Source organism: Saccostrea cucullata, unplaced genomic scaffold (assembly GCF_032062105.1).
Source record: "Saccostrea cucullata isolate Sc308-1 unplaced genomic scaffold, CSIRO_AGI_Scuc_v1 ctg115, whole genome shotgun sequence".
Taxonomy (NCBI): Eukaryota; Metazoa; Mollusca; class Bivalvia; order Ostreida; family Ostreidae; genus Saccostrea; species Saccostrea cuccullata.
Genome location: NW_026932690.1, coordinates 31,196 through 43,572, shown reverse-complemented (window position 1 = coordinate 43,572; position 12,377 = coordinate 31,196).

The following is a 12,377-nucleotide window of genomic DNA, read 5'->3' as shown; positions in this document are numbered from 1 at the left end:
TTGAAAGTTTAAAAACAATTATATGAGATGATTTACGAGTCTAAAAATTTTATCAATAGGTCAACTATGGATTTGTTCAGAATATGGCGGCCAGATTTCTTTTGGACATGTTGGAAATGCATTCAGCAAGTGTTCAATTGCATAAGCCATAAGGAAAGCATAGAAGTGGAGCTTCGGTCAAAGAAAGTAAATGTGATAGATGTGTTTGAAATCAAATTGTTCAACAATAATCAAGAGAGGGACTTGCCTCCTTCTCCTTTTTCCTTCTCGGATATAGACTGGACAATACAGTTTTCAACGTACTTTGAATATTGTTTGTGACGTCAACATGCTACTGCATGCACATTGAACCCCCTCCGCTCGTTGAATACGGCTTGAAATCAGTCAAAAAAACTGTATGCGTTTGTATGGATTATATGTTGTTTGTTTATAGATTAAAAAATAATGTGTTACATCATTAGTATGTTGAGATGAAAATGTCCCTCGAAAGTCTTTTTTTCAATAAGATGTAACCTGTATATTTTTTTCCTGTAAAAAGTGTATATTGTATCAATTTATTTTTAGAGGAAATTAATCCTCTAACGTTCTGCTGTTTTCTATATATAATGTTTATTTTCTTACTGCAAATAATGACTGTAAAATCTAGTATATTAAAGATGGTTGCTCTGGCTTTGAAATACTGAATGTTCAATGAACCAATATGAATTAAGAGAAAAAAATTACCCTGTAGACTTTTGCTATTTTCAAACTGTAAATGTTAGTAGGTAGCACTGTATCACTGATATTCTTTGGTAGGACATTTACTCCGTAAACATGGTCAAATCAAAAAGCTATGTAAACGATGGTTGCTTTGGCTTTCAAATACTGAATGTACAATGCATCAATGTCATTTTTGAGAGGAAATTTACTCTGTAGATTTTGTTAACTTGAAAATGTTAACGTTTTATAGTTTTATTGAAAACTGTACATGAGTATCAGTGCTATACTTTGCAGGGGGAGGGGGGTGGTATTTACTCCGTAAAGTTAAGCTGTCGAAAGGACCCAATATACAGTGTATCAATGTCATGTTTGATAGGACACTTACTCTGTAGATTTTTGCTAATTTCAAATTGTAATTGTAGTAGTAAACACTGTATGAGTGATATTCTTTGGGAGGAAATTTATTCCGTAAAATCTACAAGATATGTAAACGATGGTTTGGTTGACTTTCAAATAGTGAATGTTTATTGCACCAATGTGAATTTAGAGAGGAAATTTACTCTGTAGATTTTTATTATCAAACTGTAATGTTAGTAGTGAACACTGTATCTGTGATATTCTTTGGGAGGAAATTTACTCCGTAAAATCTTGTTATATAAAGAATAGTCGCTTCTGAATTGAATACTGTATGTTTACTGTATGAATGTCATTTTGAGAGTAAATTTACTCTCTAGATTTTTGCTATTTTCAAATTGTAATGTAGTTGTGAACACTATATCAGTGATTCTCTTTGGGAGGAAATTTACTCCGTAAAATCTAGCTGTGTAAACGATGGTTGCTTTGGCTTTGAAATACTGAATGTACAATGCACTGACGTGCATTTTGAGAGGAAATTTACTCTGTAGAGTTTTTTCCTATTTTGAAATGTAGTGGTGAACAATGTATCAGTGATATTCTTTGGGAGGAAATTTACTCCGTAAAATCTAGCTATGTAAACGATGGTTTCTTTGGCTTTGAAATACTGAATGCACAATGCACCGACGTAAATTTAGAGAGGAAATTTACTCTGTAGATTTTTGTTATTACCAAACTGTTATGTTAGTAGTGAACACTGTATCAGTGATAGTCTTTGGGAGGAAATTTACTCCGTAAAATCTAGCTATGTAAACGATGGTTGCTTTGGCTTTGAAATACTGAATGTACAATGCATCAATGTGAATTTAGAGAGGAAATTTACTCTGTAGATTTTTGCTATTTCTGAATTGTAATTGTTGTAGTGAATACTGTATCAGTGATATTCTTTGGGAGGAAATTTACTCTGTAAAATCTTGTTATATAAAGGATAGTCGCTTCTGAATTGAATACTGTATGTTACTGTATGAATGTCATTTTGAGAGGAAATTTACTCTCTAGATTTTTGCTATTTGCAAATTGTAATGTAGTTGTGAACACTATATCAGTAATAGTCTTTGGGAGGAAATTTACTCCGTAAAATCTAGCTATGTAAACGATGGTTGCTTTGGTTTAAAATACTGAATGTGCTATGAACCAATGTGAATTTAGAGAGGAAGTTTACTCTGTAGATTTTTTGTTATTACCAAACTTCAATGCTAGTAGTTAACACTGCATCAGTGACATTCTTTGGGAGGAAATTTACCCCCTAAAATGTAGCTGTCTATTACACTGTATCATTGTCATTTTGAGAGGAAATTTACCCTGTAGATTTTTGCTTTTTTCAAACTGTAATGTTAGTAGTGAACACTGTACATGTATCAATGATATTCTTTGGGAGGAAATTTACCCCCTAAAATGTAGCTGTCTATTACACTGTATCAATGTCATTTTTGAGAGGAAATTTACTCTGTAGATTTTTGCCTTCTTCAATTTGTAATGTGGTAGTGAAAACTGTTTCAGTGATAGTCTTTGGGAGGAAATTTACTCCGTAAAATCTAGCTATGTAAACCATGATTGCTTTGGCTTTGAAATACTAAATGTACAATGCACCAATGTGAATTTAGAGAGGAAATTTACTCTGTAGATTTTTGCTATTTCTAAATTGTAATTGTTGTATTGAATACTGTATTAGTGATATTCTTTGGGAGGAAATTTACTCCGTAAAATCTTGTTATATCAAGGATAGTCGCTTTTGAATTGACTACTGTATGTTAACTGTATCAGTGTCATTTTTTGAGAGGAAATTTACTCTGTAGATTTTTGCCTTTTTCAAATTGTAATGTGGTAGTGAAAACTGTTTCAGTGATAGTTTTGGGAGGAAATTTACTCCGTAAAATCTAGCTATGTGAACGATGTTTGCGTTCATTAAACTTTTGATATTCACACCAATAAATATCTTGTAAACTGTGTTATCTGTTGAGTTTTGTCAATACCTAAGGGCAAAATGCTTAAAACAGAAAAAAAGATTTTCTGTTTTGATTTTGGAATGCGTTAATAGAAGATTGAGATTGATTTCGCTTTCGATGCAATTGAACCATTTATCTAATGCAAAATTTTATAAATTAGTACATAAATTATAATGAAACTGACAAAAAAATTGATTTTTGCATTAAAAAAATAATGACCCATGCGAGGCTAGAATTTAAAAAATCACTTCTAGTGCACTGTACAGGTAGACCATCTTACTGAGCTTTCATCACTGCACACAAACAGTGGATTAATTTGAAAGGACAAAAAAGCACCACATTTACCCAGTTGGATGGTGGCGGGTGATTTTTTATGGCCAGTGCTGTGCAATGTGGGACTGGACAATGTACTTGTCTCTGTTACAAAAACCTGGATTTTAAGGACTGTGAAAACAAACACAAACCTGTAAGTAATCTTCACTGTTATCTTAGGCAAAGTCACCTTTGCCATAAAACTTCTTCTTGTTAACTTTGCTGATATTTCACTTAAATAAAATGAAATTATTTGAATATTTCGAAAGTTTGGCATTTTTTTTGGAATTCGGGGGTGAAACTGTTCCGTGTAATCCCAGTGTCAGTGAACCAGAGGAAGACAAAACTATAAATCTAGAAACTTGCTTTCCAACAAACTGTCCATGTTAAAAAAAAACAGAACGGCAAGCTATTACAAATACTTTAAATACTCAAAATACTCTAAATTTTGATCTTCTTAAGCCCTATAACAAGACCCTTATTGGAGGGTGACCTGGCTATCGATACTAGTTACAGTGGGATTGATGAATTCCTTTTCGTTTTATACACAAATTCCCACTGCAACAAGGGTCATGCTTCTGTATATAATATGTTAAACCAGTACTTTGATAAGTAAATGTATATAATTAGTTCTAAATTGTTTTTCAATGTTATTTAAATATGAAAATGAAATATCAATAATAATAATATGTAATATGTATCTTTCCTCTTCTTTTTCTATTGTATATAATTGTGATTAAATATTGAAAAAAAAGATACCGATCAAAGGAGCTCCTGGTACCCTAGGTGAGGTTTTACCAGAGGAACTTTGTGGACGGTTTGCCTCGATATTTGGTTGTACATTCTTGAATAGATATTGAAAAAATGAAATTATATCACGAATTTATCCAATTGTTAATAAAAATGATATCACATGCTAATATCTTCAACGAATTATTCATTTAATTATTCATTTAATATTATGTCTTTGTAATAATTTGTAAATTCCTGGTGAAAATAAATAACGTGTACCATTCAGTGGCGGATCCCGGAATTTCGTAACGAGGGCGCAGTGAAAAGCAGGTGGTCAGGAGGCTGCACTGAAGCCCCCGGTAGTTCTAGGGCAAGACCCTGGTGTGGGTCCAGGGGTCCGACGCCGCCGGAAGCTAACAAACTTTTACAAATAAGAGATGATTTTTCCTTGATAATGGACATACATGTAGAAGTTTTACACACAAAAAATTCAAAGGGGGGGGGGGGGCACGAATGGCGCGCCGGCCCTGGATCCGCTTTTGCCATTTGTTTATTTTTAAATATTCTATACATTATAGTGAGTGTTTCCGTACTTCTGGCTGTTCCTGGTGTACAAGTACTATGGAGGGAAACGTGTTCGATTTAATTGGTGGATATTGCAATTTGAAGGAATCATGTCCTAACCAAAAATGTGTCGTAGAAGGTAAAATATACAAAATTTTGTTTTGACACCTTTTTTATATCATAAAAATAAACATTAGGGCCTATGTTTATTTTATCGTAAAAATAATTTCAAGAAGCGTTTTTGAAATTAAATTTATTTCAGAAAACAAGGCAGTAAGGAACTACAGAGTGAATAATTACATGTATCTTAACAAATACAGATAATGCGGTTACGTGAGTTTAAGATGGATAAGAAATATGAGAAAAGAAAGGGTTTTATATATTTTTTGATGTGCCCTTTTATAAATATACTTTTCTTTTGTAGATTGCAGTTCGAAATGTTGCGGTGCAGAGTGTGGTTCAGAAGAAAGTGGGTCATCAGTGGAAATAGTTGCCCCCGTTACATCCGTAGTAGGCATCATTTTCATTGTCATTGTCGTCGCCATCATCGTCATTATTGTACGAAAACGACGATCGACCTGAAACTAACAACCCATATCTTGACGCTGTCAACAGCGGGGTCGACTTGTCCTTTGGCGAGTGTGACAGCAACGTCACTGATTACGTCACAGTCCCTGAACTACCAGAACTAAGTGCTCTAAGATAACAAAGACCATAGGCAAGAATGAGATAAATTTTATATACTAGTATTGTACTTAATATCAATCCGGTGGTTAGCGCTAGATGGTACAATGTACAGGTAAGTGACGCAATACGCATTTTATGAACGATAACTCGCGTTTGACTACCTGTATATTGTACCATCTAGCGCTAACCATCCTTACTTCGTCATCATTTCATTATAATCACTCTTATGATTGTAGAGCAGACTATATAATACACATTATGGTTATTATGTATTGAATCATATTTTCTCGATTTTATGAACAAGTGTGATATTTTTTGTACTTCTTTTGAGAGATAATTTTTATGTTTGCATGTATTTTTCATGGAGATACTGTTTTAAAACAGTAAGGTATTTTTTAAATGTTAGGAGTGTGTTTGATGAAAATCAAAACTGTCATACCATTTAACAGCATAGACACAAGTTTTGCTTTGTCCATTCCTTTGCTCTTCGAAACAAGTTTTTGCAATTTAATTAAACTCTTTATATGTACTTTCTTTAAGTTAAGAAAAGAAAATTTCACTCATGTCTAAAACAAACCCAATTCATTTAAGTTTGAAACAGAAAATACAATTAGTATTTATTTGTCAATAAGATTATTGTTTAATTTCTTTCAAGATTCTGTTCCATGCAAAGTTAAAGTATTAAGATGATATATAGAATATTCAGTAAGAAAATCCTTGGAGATATATTTTTTCAATGTAAACCACATGTTTATAACGGAACCGTTTATAACTTATTCTTCATGAAAAAATTAGAAATTTGTATTGCACAAAAAGATGGGCGTATTTGGTGTGATTTGGTTGGCTGATCATACACGTAACTGGTCAGATCTTTAAAAAAAATGCAGAGGATTTTGTTTTCATTTAGTTTGAAAAACCGTATCATAGTGTAACATTAAGGATCGTTTTCGGAGGTACAATAACATAGTAATGCTTCATTAAAAATGAACACCTATAAGATAAAAAATCAGAGATGATACGTGTACATGTACACCAAAGATTATATAGAATAGAAGATTGGAATTGATTTCGCTCTCGGTGCAACTGAATAATTTATCTAATTCAAATTTTTAACAAATCAGTACATAACATGAAACTTACAAAGGAATTGATTGTTTGCATTAAAGAAAAGCCCCACATGCGAGGCTTGAATAAAAAGAATTCACTTCTAGTTCACTGAACAGGTAGCCCCTCCTGCTGTATCATCGCTACACAAACAGTGGATTAATTTGAAAAGGACATAGAAGCACTCGAATAACACAGATCGATTTGGGGGAAAAAGATTATTTTTATGGTCTCTAAGTCCTCTATCCATTTTTTGCAAATGATGTACTTTTCTTTGAATTAAGATGCACACAAATAACGATTCAAATCATGGAGAGAAGACCCAGAGATAGTAAAGTTTTAGAAAAACGTGTTTTGAAAATGTACCATTTTGATCCAAATGTCTGATCGAACTAATTTTCAGATTATATTTTAGCAAATCAAAACTCACATGCGGGAGAATATTTTCTTTTTCCATTTCACGGGAACCCGATAGATAAAAAAAGTTAAAATTTCATGTGACACGTCGATAAAATTTTCACTTTTCAAGTACATCCAGATTCCTGCCGAATGCCAATCAAATGCGCCCTCGTTATACCTGCACTTTCTAAAGAAAGTTCGGGTATATTGTTGTTACTCATGTCCGTCCGTCCGTCCGTCCGTCCGTCCGTCTGTCACACTTTTCTTCCCTGAACTCCTCCTACATTTTACACAGTAGCTTAATCATCTTTTAAGAGATGGTTGGTGGTGTCATGTAGATGTGCAGTAAGGTTTTGGAATTTTGATTTTGCCCCGGGGGGTCAAATGGGGGTCGAAAAATGACGTTTTTTGTGCAAAAAGTCCAGTCTTCCCTGAACTCCTTCTACATTTAACTCAGCAGCCAAATCACCTTTTGGGGGATGATTGGTGGTGTCATGTAGATGTGCAGTAAGGTTTCGGAATTTTGATTTTGCCCCGGGGGATCAAATAGGGGTCTAAAAATGACGTTTTTTATGCAAAAAGCCCCATCTTCCCTGAACTTCTCTTACATTTTACTTAGCAGCCTAATCATCTTTTGTGGGATGATTAGTGGTGTCATGTAGATGTGCAATAAGGTTTCGGAATTTTGATTTTGCCCCGGGGGGTCAAATGGGAGTCGAAAAATGACGTTTTTTGTGCAAAAAGTCCCGTCTTCCCTGAACTCCTTCTACATTTTACTCAGCAGCCTAATCACCTTTTGGGGGATGATTGGTGGTGTCATGTTGATGTGCAGTAAGGTTTCGGAATTTTGATTTTGCCCCGGGGGGTCAAATGGGGGTAGAAAAATGACGTTTTTTATGCAAAAAGCCCTATCTTCCCTGAACTCCTCTTACATTTTACTTAGCAGCCTAATCATCTTTTGTTGGATGATTAGTGGTGTCATGTAGATGTGCAGTAAGGTTTCAGAATTTTGATTTTGCCCCGGGGGGTCAAATGGGGGTCGAAAAATGACGTTTTTTGTGCAAAAAGTCCCGTCTTCCCTGAACTCCTTCTACATTTTACTCAGCAGCCAAATCACCTTTTGGGGGATGGTTGGTGGTGTCATGTTGATGTGCAGTAAGGTTTCGGAATTTTAATTTTGCCCCGGGGGGTCAAATGGGGGTCGAAAAATGACGTTTTTTTATGTAAAAAGCCCCATCTACCCTGAACTCCTCTTACATTTTACTTAGCAGCCTAATCATCTTTTGTGGGATGATTAGTGGTGACATGTAGATGTGCAGTAAGGTTTCGGAATTTTAATTTTTCCCCGGGGGGTCAAATGGGGGTCGAAAAATGACGTTTTTTGTGCAAAAAGTCCCGTCTTCCCTGAACTCCTTCTACATTTTACTCAGCAGCCAAATCACCTTTTGGGGGATGGTTGGTGGTGTCATGTAGATGTGCAGTAAGGTTTCGGAATTTTAATTTTGCCCCGGGGGGTCAAATGGGGGTCGAAAAATGATGTTTTTTGTGTAAAAAGTCCCATATACCCTGAACTCCTCTTACATTTTACTTAGCAGCCTAATCATCTTTTGTGGGATGATTAGTGGTGACATGTAGATGTGCAGTAAGGTTTCGGAATTTTGATTTTGCCCCGGGGGGTCAAATGGGGGTCGAAAAATGACGTTTTTTGTGCAAAAAGTCCCGTCTTCCCTGAACTCCTTCTACATTTTACTCAGCAGCCAAATCACCTTTTGGGGGATGGTTGGTGGTGTCATGTAGATGTGCAGTAAGGTTTCGGAATTTTAATTTTGCCCCGGGGGGTCAAATGGGGGTCGAAAAATGACGTTTTTTATACAAAAAGCCCTTTCTTCCCTGAACTCCTCTTACATTTTACTTAGCAGCCTAATCATCTTTTGTTGGATGATTAGTGGTGTCATGTAGATGTGCAGTAAGGTTTCAGAATTTTGATTTTGCCCCGGGGGGTCAAATGGGGGTCGAAAAATGACGTTTTTTGTGCAAAAAGTCCCGTCTTCCCTGAACTCCTTCTGCATTTTACTCAGCAGCTTAATCACCTTTTGGGAGATGGTTGGTGGTGTCATGTACATGTGCAGTAAGGTTTCGGAATTAAGATTTTGCCCCAGGGGATCAAATGGGGGTCGAAAAATAACGTTTTTCATACAAAGAACCCTGTTTTCCCTGAACTCCTCTTACATTTTACTCAGCAGCCTAATCATCTTTTGGGAGATGGTTGGTGGGGTCATGTAGATGTGCAGTAAGGTTTTGGAATTTAGATTTTGCCCCGGGGGGTCAAATGTGGGTTGAAAAATGACGTTTTTTGTGCAAAAAGCCCTGTCTTCCTTGAAGTCTTCCTTAATGTTACTCAGAAGCCTAATCATCTTTTAGGAGAGTTAAATATTTTGAAAATTATGTAAAACATCAACGTCAAGGGGTAACAAGATGTGTTTGTGAAACACTATGCGCCCGGCGTCAACAAAGTTCGAAAAAGCTATTTTTAGCATATAGTTCACAGTCAAGGTCACAAGGTCATTGACCTTGGTGTTATTTGTAAGAACTTAATTAGTGGGGTATGCATACTAAATATGAAGTCCCTATCTCCTATGGTTCAAAAGTTATGGCAAAAAGTAGAAAAAGCTATTTTTAGTATAAAGGTCACAGTTAACTTCACATGGTCATTGACCTTGGTGTTGTTTGAAAGAACTTTATTAGTGGAGTATGCATACTAAATATGAAGTCCTTATCTCTTATGGTTCAAAAGTTATGGCAAAAAGTGGAAAAAGCTATTTTTAGCATATAGGTCACAGTCAAGGTCACAAGGTCATTGACCTTGATGTCATTTGAAGGAACTTAATTAGTGCAGTATGCATACCAAATATGAAGTCCCTATCTTCTATGGTTCAAAGGTTATGGCAAAAAGTGGAAAAAGCTATTTTAAGTATAAAGGTCACAGTCAAGGTCACATGGTCATTGACCTTGGTGTTGTTTGAAAGAACCTTTTTAGTGGAGTATGCATACCAAATATGAAGTCCCTATCTCCTATGGTTCAAAAGTTATAACAAACAGTTGAAAAACCTATTTTTAGCATATAGGTCACAGTCAACGTCAAAAAGTCATTGACCTTGATGTCATTTGAAAGAACTTTATTAGAGGAGTATGCATACCAAATATGAAGTCTCTGTCTCTTACGGTTCAAAAGTTTTGGCCACGAGTTGACAACAGACAAACAGACAAACAGACAGGACAAAAACAAATATGAAGTCCCTATCTCCTATGGTTCAAAAGTTATAACAAACAGTTGAAAAACCTATTTTTAGCATATAGGTCACAGTCAAGGTCACAAGGTCATTGACCCTGATGTCATTTGAAAGAACTTTATTAGAGGAGTATGCATACTAATTATGAAGTCTCTATTTCTTATGGTTCAAAAGTTATGACAAACAGTTGAAAAACCTATTTTTAGCATATAGGTCACAGTCAACGTCAAAAAGTCATTGACCTTGATGTCATTTGAAAGAACTTTATTAGAGGAGTATGCATACCAAATATGAAGTCTCTATCTCTTACGGTTCAAAAGTTTTGGCCAAGGTTAAAGTTGACAACAGACAAACAGATAAACAGATAAACAGACAAACAGACAGGACAAAAACAATATGCGCCCCGAAAAAATTCGGGCGCATAAAAAAACATCGCATGCTGGGAAACACCTTGAATTCTTATGAGTAATTTATGTACATGTCAAATGTGAGAGTCATATCTCATCTCAATCAAAAGTTATAAGCAAATGCAACATTTTTGAAAAGTAGGTTAGGCTTGATCGCTTCAAGGTCAAGGTCACAGTGTAAAAGTCATGATTTATTTGGAAAGGTCTTATCACAGGTAATAATATACATGCATTATGATATGAATGCCCTACCAACTTTTCTCTTTCAAAATGATGAATTTATAACAATTTAATTTTTTTTCAAGTTGGTAAAACTTCTAGGTCACATTTAAAAAAAAAAAAAAAAAAAAAAAAAAACCATGCCATTCTCACAGGTAAATATACTAATACATAAGTTTAATATGAATGTCTCTTCTCATTCAGTAGATATGACCGTAATAACCAAGGTTAAATTTATTGAGACAGATGGACTGAGTCTGACATACAAATGTACATATTTCTATATGAATTGGGTAAAATTGGCCCAGTGGTTCTAGAGAAGTTAAAAATGTAAAAAGTTTTCAGACAAACAGATGGACAACACGTCACGACAGACATTATATGCTAAGGAAACCAAAAAAGCTCAAATGAGTGTTTTGAAAGGGTTACAATATGGTTGGAGTATTTGAAAAGCTGTTTTTTTTTCTGCAGAGATATGCATGACCAACATATTCATGTTTTATATTTTCTTTAGTGATTTGTTTGTTTGTTGTGAATACATCTTCCCTCATATGGAGACACCACCAAATAATAATGAAGATAAGATGTGTTTGTGAAACACTGATGTCCCAATATGGAAGCCTATGGCGAAGGTTGAAGTTTCTCAAATATATGTCAAAATCAAAGGTCAAGGTCAAAGGGTTCAAATTGTTAGTATCAGAAGAAAGTCTTGTCACAAGGAATGCACATGTGAAATAAAGAAATCCCTAGTAATTCCTGTTCAAAAGTTAATTGCCAAGGTTAATTTTTTTGTTTAAGTGGTTCAAACTCTAGGGTCAAGGTCAAACATATTTATACCTGTTGACAGTTCACAATGAATACAATATGTCATGATAAGTATGAAAGCCCTAGCACCTACTGATCAAAATTTAGGCAGAGTTTAAAGTTTGGTATTTTTCTTGTAAAAATGTGTATCCCATGTCAAGCGATCAGAGGTAAAAATTAATGGTACCCAAATAAAAGGTCTTATTAAATTGTCACAAGAAATAAACCTATAAAATGTGGAAGCTATTTGTATAGCCCATCCCACTTAAAACTTATGGGCAAGCTAGCTAGGATTTAATTTCTGCAGACTTATAGACAGACATACTATAAACACAAGAAACAAAATATGTATAATAATTAGTCAAATGGAAAAAAATATACTATTTAACTGGAATAACAAAATACATTGTTATTTCAGGGACAGGAAGTGGGTAGGAAGATTGGAATCCCCCCCCCCCCCCCCCATCTGGCATTTGCTTTGTTATTTAAACAAGACTATATACTGTAGCAAGTAAAAAATGACTCTTGACATCCTCTCCCTATAAACTTAGAAAACATTGACCTCACTATCATTGTTTTTTTATTTGTTTATTTGTTTTCATTTTTTTCTCCTGCTTGTCACGAAATTCTGGGCTGGAATTTTTTGACTGAGATGTGAACCCCCCTCCCTACTCCCGAAAAAAATTCTGGATCCGCACCAGTATTGGCAGTAACTGAATGTCACATCGACAACGGGAGATAACTTCACAATATGAAATTCGTCTAGTGTGGCATGCGATGATCTTTCACCCTTTTTAAAC